The sequence below is a fragment of the Triticum dicoccoides genome, chromosome 4B, assembly GCF_002162155.2.
Source record: "Triticum dicoccoides isolate Atlit2015 ecotype Zavitan chromosome 4B, WEW_v2.0, whole genome shotgun sequence".
Classification (NCBI taxonomy): Eukaryota; Viridiplantae; Streptophyta; class Magnoliopsida; order Poales; family Poaceae; genus Triticum; species Triticum dicoccoides.
In genome coordinates, this window is record NC_041387.1 from 462,427,995 (window position 1) to 462,435,380 (window position 7,386).

The following is a 7,386-nucleotide window of genomic DNA, read 5'->3' on the forward strand; positions in this document are numbered from 1 at the left end:
AGAACGGCAACGGACGCGACTAAATAGTGTTGCCGCCATAGCAGGAAGTGACCGCACTGTTCACTGTTGCATGTGGGATGAACAGTAATCTCGGAAAAAATTAAGAAAATAGCAGAACAAATCGAAAAAACTGAAATTTTGCACCCACTTAGAACACTTGATCGTCTTTGCCTAAAAAAAAATTCAGGGTTTTTTGATTTTTTAAAAAATCACTGTTCATCCATATGAACAGTGCTGCGAGTGAACCGTGCGGCCGCCTCCTGCTGTGCCAAAATCATCCTGCCCTGCGTAAACAGTGCAATGAACAGTGCTGCCGCCTACCGGTGTGGCGGCAGGTGCCACGGCTGGCGCGCCTGCCGCCACGGCCGAGCGGGTCTTTCTTGCTAATTTTATCCGGCGGGGTCTTTTCTAGCAATTTCGTTGGGTCCTTTTGTACAAAAAATCTACGAAGGAGTTGGTCTGGCCGCCTGGGCTATGATGACATCTTGGCGCGGCCGCTACGAACGTGGAGCCTGCTCGCCGGCAGCGTGGCATGCGGCCGGCATGGACGATGAGTCCGACCGGGCAGGTGGCGACAAGGTCCTTCGGCACGTCCATGGACGAGAAGTCACCCCTGCATCGTCCGCCGGCGGCAACGGTGTCATCCGGCATGGTCGCCATGAACGAGACAGAGAGCAAGGATTCCTAAAGTCGATGTGTACTCGTGTTACGTACCTGTTCGAGTGTAGCGCAGCGTATGTAGGATTGGAATCGGAATTAGCAGTTTGGATTAGAAAATGACAGGCAAAATGGGATTATGTGCTTTGAAATTGTAAGTGTCACATGGCATCCGTCAAAATGGGTCTCACATGATAGTCTATGAGACCCGGTCTCATAAGATATATTTTCCGCTTCCATTACTTCGATAAACCCAGATGATGAGTTGCCGATGGATGCCCTAGAGGAAGCACGATAGACTAATGGGAATTGGGAATTTGACCAGCAAAAAGAAAATGTTGACAATTTGATGAAAGTGATTGTTAAGAAGGAATTCTAGAAGCTGATTTAAAGAACTCATGGTGTTTAAAAATACATTTAGTTTTACTGAGCTCGGGCACCCTTAAGTCACTAAGTGATAATGAATTTGAAGTGTAGCGAAAATTTGCAGAAACATTCTCTCTTGCTGGTTCATCTGATGTTGACGTATATGATCTTATTTCTAAATTGAATATTATGAGATCCACTTTGCCAGATTGTGTAATTTCTGCTTTGTAGATTTTCGGGCATGTCAGAGAAGTTGTTTGTTATCCGAATATATTCATTGCTTATCGCATCTTATTGATGGTTGCATCGGGTCGAAGAAGGTTTTTGAAAATGAAATTGTCGAAGAACTATTTGAGGACAAGTATGACTCAAGAGAGGTTAAATGGTTTGGCTACATTATGCATAAGAAGAAATTATTGGATGAGATTAATACCGACCCCTTCATAAGTGACTTTGCATTGGGGAATGTTAGAAGAAATTGTCATGGTAATATGTATAAATTATTTGATACGTATACTAATTTTGGACGGATTTTAAGTGTTATTTGTAATTTTTCATATAAACATTTATTCATTTTTATTATTATGATATGTTTATTAAGGGCCCCGAATTTCAGTTTCGCCCTGGGCCCTGAAAACCTTAGGACCGGCCCTGACTGCATGTTGAAATATATTGACCGCCCCTCTCTTTCAGTTCGGACTTTTGGGGTAACTGGCTGGAGCATGAATTCAATATGGTATCTGAGCCAAGAGGTTTTGAGTTTAAGACCCTGCCAACGCAGTATTAAAAAATGATTCTGTGGCCTAACCTCTGCATCAGTCTGTATCACGTCTGTTTCCCTCTCCACAAGGGCTTTCCAGTACTATCTATGTCTTGCACTATATCAAGCATGCATGTGTTTTGCTACACTTTCCATATGGGTTGCACGCTCATTGCTACTTTATGAAGGTTATAGGCTGGAATGTCTGTGGGCTTGGTGAAGACGATAAGTGTTCGCTCGTCCGTGATGCTATAACTTCTTGCTGTCCCAGTGTTGTTTCTTTGTAGGAGACTAAGCTGGCTTCCCTCTCTTCTTTCAAGTTGAGGTCCTTCCTGCCTGCGAGTCTCAAAGATCATGTTGTTACTCATTCTGAAGGCGCCTCCAAGGGAATTTTAGTGGCATGGGACCCCAGTTGTGTTCTTGGTCAAGTCATTGCAACCCACAAATATCACATCACTCTCAACCTGACCTCTACTACAGCCAACAACTCTTTTCTCCTTACTACCGTCTATGCGCCGTGCCTGGGCAGCGAGCGGCCAGATTTCTTTGAGCCAGTCTCTAATGTTGCGACCCCTCTTGATACGTTGTGGGTTGATCTAGGTGAATTAAACATGTACAGGTTCATGCATGAGAAATCTCGCGCCCAGGTCAGCCGGAACATGATGGAGAATTTCAACTCATGGATCCGGGAGCATGGGTTGGATGATATTCAGATTGATAACAGGTTGTTCACTTGTCCAACAAGGGAAGCACGCTAACTCTGGTTTGTTTGGACCGTGTCCTAGTCAATGCTGCTTGGAACATTGGTTTTATGCAGACCTCTGCTTCCTATGTGCCTACAACTACATCCGATCATGCACCGGTCCTGCTGCATTTCTCTGTTGATGCACCCAAGAGCAGGTTATTTCGTATGGAGAACCACTGGCTGGAAATGGATGAGGCCAGGGAGATTATCATCAACTGCTGGTCCAGGGGCTCCAGGCACATCTCTTCTTCTGCATCCCTCATTAACTACAAAATGAGACGTGTGCGGGCGGTGCTCCGACAGTGGTGTCGGAGGAAATCTAGTTTTAGAGCTATGATTGAAAACAACAAGCATGTGGTGTGTTCCTTAAACGTTGTGGAAGACAGAGGCAGTTATCTGTTTTGGAAACGGTTCTCAGTGAGTTTGCTTCGGCCAAAGTAGACCATTAGATCTTGTGGCAAGCTGCACTATGGCGTCGTAGGGCCAAGGTGCGTTGGTGTGTCTCCGGAGATGAAAACTGTGAGTTCTTTCATGCGGCGGCGAACTGTCAAGCTCGTCGCAACAAAGTTAAGGTTATCGTTCACAATGTAGTAGAGCACTACCAGAACTATCAAAAGCTTAGCCTGGCCACTGACTCTTTTTTTTGCTATTTTGGCGCAGCCTGCTTCATCGATGCTCACGGTTCAGCTCAGCTCTCTGTACATGCCAATGGATCTCTCAGGGCTTGTGGGGTCTTTCTCTTGGGCTGAAATTGTCGAGGCCATAGATAAAGCACCAAATAACCGGAGCCCAGGTCCGGATGGGTTCACCAATGAATTCTACAAGGCTTTCAAACACTTACTAAAGGAGGATCTGCTCAGGTTCTTCAATGACTTGCATAGTAGCAGTGTTGATCTTGCTGGCATCAACACCGCTTTCATTACTCTCGTGCCTAAGAAGGATACCCCATTGGAGATGAGAGACTATAGGCCCATTTCCTTGGTACACAGTACGCCAAAGCTAGTTTCCAAGGTTATGGCCAATACGCTACAAAGGTGGATTCATAACTTAGTGGATTCTTTGCAGTCTGGGTTCTTGAGGGGACATTCTATTGTTGAGAACTTTGCCTTGGTAGTTGAGTTAATCCAGTGCGCTCACAATAGGAAGCTGCCGGTTATTGCTTTGAAACTGGATTTTCACAAGGCTTTTGATAGCGTTAGTTGGAGCTGTCTTGATCAAGTTTTGGAAGCCAGAAGTTTCCCTCAGTTGTGGAGACAATGGATCTCTAACATCCTTTCTACTGGTCGTTCGAAGGTATTGATTAATGGTGAGTTGGGGGCACCATATCTGCCCCACTGTGGAATCAGTTCGTCATTCGGTACTTCATTGTCGAGCAGTGAATGCCATATGCAATAGGCTGCACCTGGCTCCCTTGGCATGTCGATCACCTGATATCATGTCCTTTGTTCAGCAAGCTGCCCATCAACTAGAGTTCAAGCGAAAATGGAATGTATCCTTTGCCACTTGTGCTATCACTCTCTGGCATGTACGGAATGATCTAGTTTTCAACTCCTGTTCCTGGACAGATTCTTCCATTAGATTCGATGCAGCGGATATGATCCGCCTTTGGTGCAATAGAACTTCTAAACAGCAGGATAAGGATGATCTAAGGTTCTGGGGCAACTTGATCGCTGGCTAGTTTTTTCCTGATGTAACATCCCTCTGCCTCCCCACATCTCTCTACTATCTAACATAGGCTACTTGTGGCCTTGCACCTTGGTGCATCCCACAGGCTTCGTGTACCTGCTACTTTGTTCATCAAGCTTCAGCCTGCTTTGAAATATAAGGTTGGCGCTGCGCCGCCTTCTTATTTTCATATAAAAAAGGAGAAGTATTGCAGGCTCATAGAGATGGCGAGGCGTGGGGCGGTAATTTAATTCGATGCCCAGTCATCTGCACCCGGGTGAACTGTAAAATAGAAAAATAGTACAAAAATTCAAAAAAAAAGATTTCTTCTCTAGTTCCAAGATGCTCAAGTGTGTGATGTCCATGCAAAATTTCAGGGTCTTTGGACATTTCAGGAGCTCATGGAAAAATAAATAAAAAACTCGGCTTTGAACATCAATATTCATTTTGGTGCACGGGCTCATCTGCACCCTGTGAACGGTAAAAAAAAGGTAGAAACATTCAAAAAATCTTAAAAAAATTGATGCAAGATGATTCAATGCGCCAGGTGTGTGTTTCGTGTCGAAATGAAATTCGAGGAGTTCGTGGCGAAAAGACAAAATGAGGTCCAAATTGTGTTGTTTTCAATACTTTCTTACATGCCTGAAATTTGCCTTTTTTGCTAAGAGCTGTTGAAATGTCCAAATTCAATGAAATTTGGCACATATTTCACGCAAATGAGCATATTGCTGAAGAAAATATACCCTAGAGGCAATAATAAAGTTGCTATTTTATATTTCCTTATTCATGATAAAGGTTTATTATTCATGCTAGAATTGTATTGATCGGAAACTTAAATACATGTGTGAATACATAAACAAATACCATGTCCCTAGTAAGCCTCTACTAGACTAGCTTGTTGATAAAAGATGGTTAAGGTTTCCTAACCATAGACATGCGTTGCCATTTGATACTGGGGTCACATCATTAGGAGAATGATGTGATGGACAAGACCCATCCGTTAACCTAGCATAATGATCGTTCAGTTTATTGTTATTGCTTTCTTCATGTCAATACGAGATTATGCAACTCCCGAATACCGGAGGAATGCCTTGTGTGCTATCAAACGTCACAACATAACTGGGTGATCATAAAGATGCTCGACAGGTATCTTTGAAGGTGTTTGTTGAGTTGGCATAGATCAAGATTAGGATTTGTCACTCTGAGTATCAGAGAGGTATCTCTGGGCCCTCTCGGTAATACATATCATAAGAAGCCTTGCAAGAAAATGACTGATGAGTTAGTTACGAGATGTTGTATTATGGAATGAGTAAAGAGACTTGCTGGTAACAAAATTGAACTAGATATAGAGATACCAACGATCGAATCTCGGGCAAGTAACATACCGATGGACAAAGGGAATTACGTATGTTGTCATAATGGTTCGACCGATAAAGATGTTCGTAGAATATGTAGGAGACAATATGGGCATCCAGGTTCCGCTATTGGTTATTGACCGGAGAGGTGTCTCGGTCATGTCTACATAGTTCTCAAACCTGTAGGGTCCGCACACTTAACGTTCGTTGACGATATAGTGTTATGTGAGTTATATGATTTGGCGACCGAATTTCGTTCAGAGTCCCAGATGAGACCACGGACATGATGAGGAGTCTCGAAATGGTCGAGAGGTAAAGATTGATATATAGAATGATGGTATTCGCACACTTGAATAGTTTCGAAGTGCACCGGGTAATCATCGGGTCACTGGAAGGGGTTCCGGGCACCCCCGACAAGTGTATGGGCCTTATGGGCCAAAGGGGGGGGGGGACAGATCGGCCCACAAAGGGGCTGGTGCGCCCCTTCCCTTGGCTGGCCGGCCCTAGGGGAAGTAAAGGGGAGGGGTGGCCCCGCCTGCCCTTTCTCTCCTCATGAGAGAAAGGAAAGGGGGACGCCTCCTCCTCCTTCCTTCCTCCCGCACTCCAAATAAGGAAGGGGCGTCACTTTGGGGAAGACCCCAAGTAGGATTCGGCCTACTTGGGAGTGCCTCCTGGCTGCTCCCTCCACCCCACCTATATATATGTGGGAGGGGCACCTAGCACAAGACACACCATTGTCTTAGCCGTGTGCGGCGCCTCCCTCCACCGTTTACACCCCCGATCATATTTTCATAGTGCTTAGGCGAAGCCCTGCGGAGATAACTTCACCATCACCGTCACCATGACATCGTGCTGCGGAAACTCATCCATACCCCACCGTCTTGCTGGATCAAGAAGGCGTGGACGTCACCAAGCTGAACGTGTGCTGAACACGAAGGTGTCGTACGTTCATTACTCGATCGGTTGGATCGCTAAGAAAGTTCGACTACATCAACTGCGTTGTCAAACGCTTCCGCTTATGGTCTACGAGGGTACGTAGACACACTCTCCCCCTTGTTTCTATGCATCTCCGTGGATAGATCTTGCGTGTGGTGTAGAATTTTTTTGTTTTCCATGCAACATTTCCCAACAGTGGCATCCGAGCCAGGTCTATGCGTAGATGATATGCACAAGTAGAACACAAAGAGTTGTGGGCGGTGATAGTCATATTGCTTACCACCAACGTCTTATTTTGATTCGGCGGTATTGTGGGATGAAGCGGCCCGGACCAACCTTACATGTCCACGCACATGAGATCGGTTCCACCGACAGACATGCAACTAATTTTGCATAAAGGTGGATGGCGGGTGTCTATTTCTCCTACTTCAGTTGAATCGAATTTGACTACGGCCGGTCCTTGAAGAAGGTTAAAATAGCAAACTTGATAAATCGTCGTTGTTATTTTTGCCGTAGGTAAGAACAGTTCTTACTAGAAGCCTGTAGCAGTGATGACCCACAATTATATGGGATCAATTGTAGCCTTTTCGATAAGTAAGAGTGTCGAACCCAACGAGGAGCAGAAGGAAATGACAAGTGGTTTTCGGCAAGGTAATGTCTGCAAGTGTTGAAATTTTAAGTAATAGAGTAGTTTGATAGCAAGATAATTTATAACGAGCAAGTAACGGTAGTAGTAACAAAAGTGCAGCAAGGTAACCCATTCCTTTTGAGGCAAAGGACAAGACGAAACGGTCTCTTATGATAAGCAAACTGTTCTTGAGGGTACACGGGAATTTCATCTAGTCACTTTCATCATGTTGGTTCGATTCGTGTTCGCTACTTTGATAATTTGGTATGTGGGT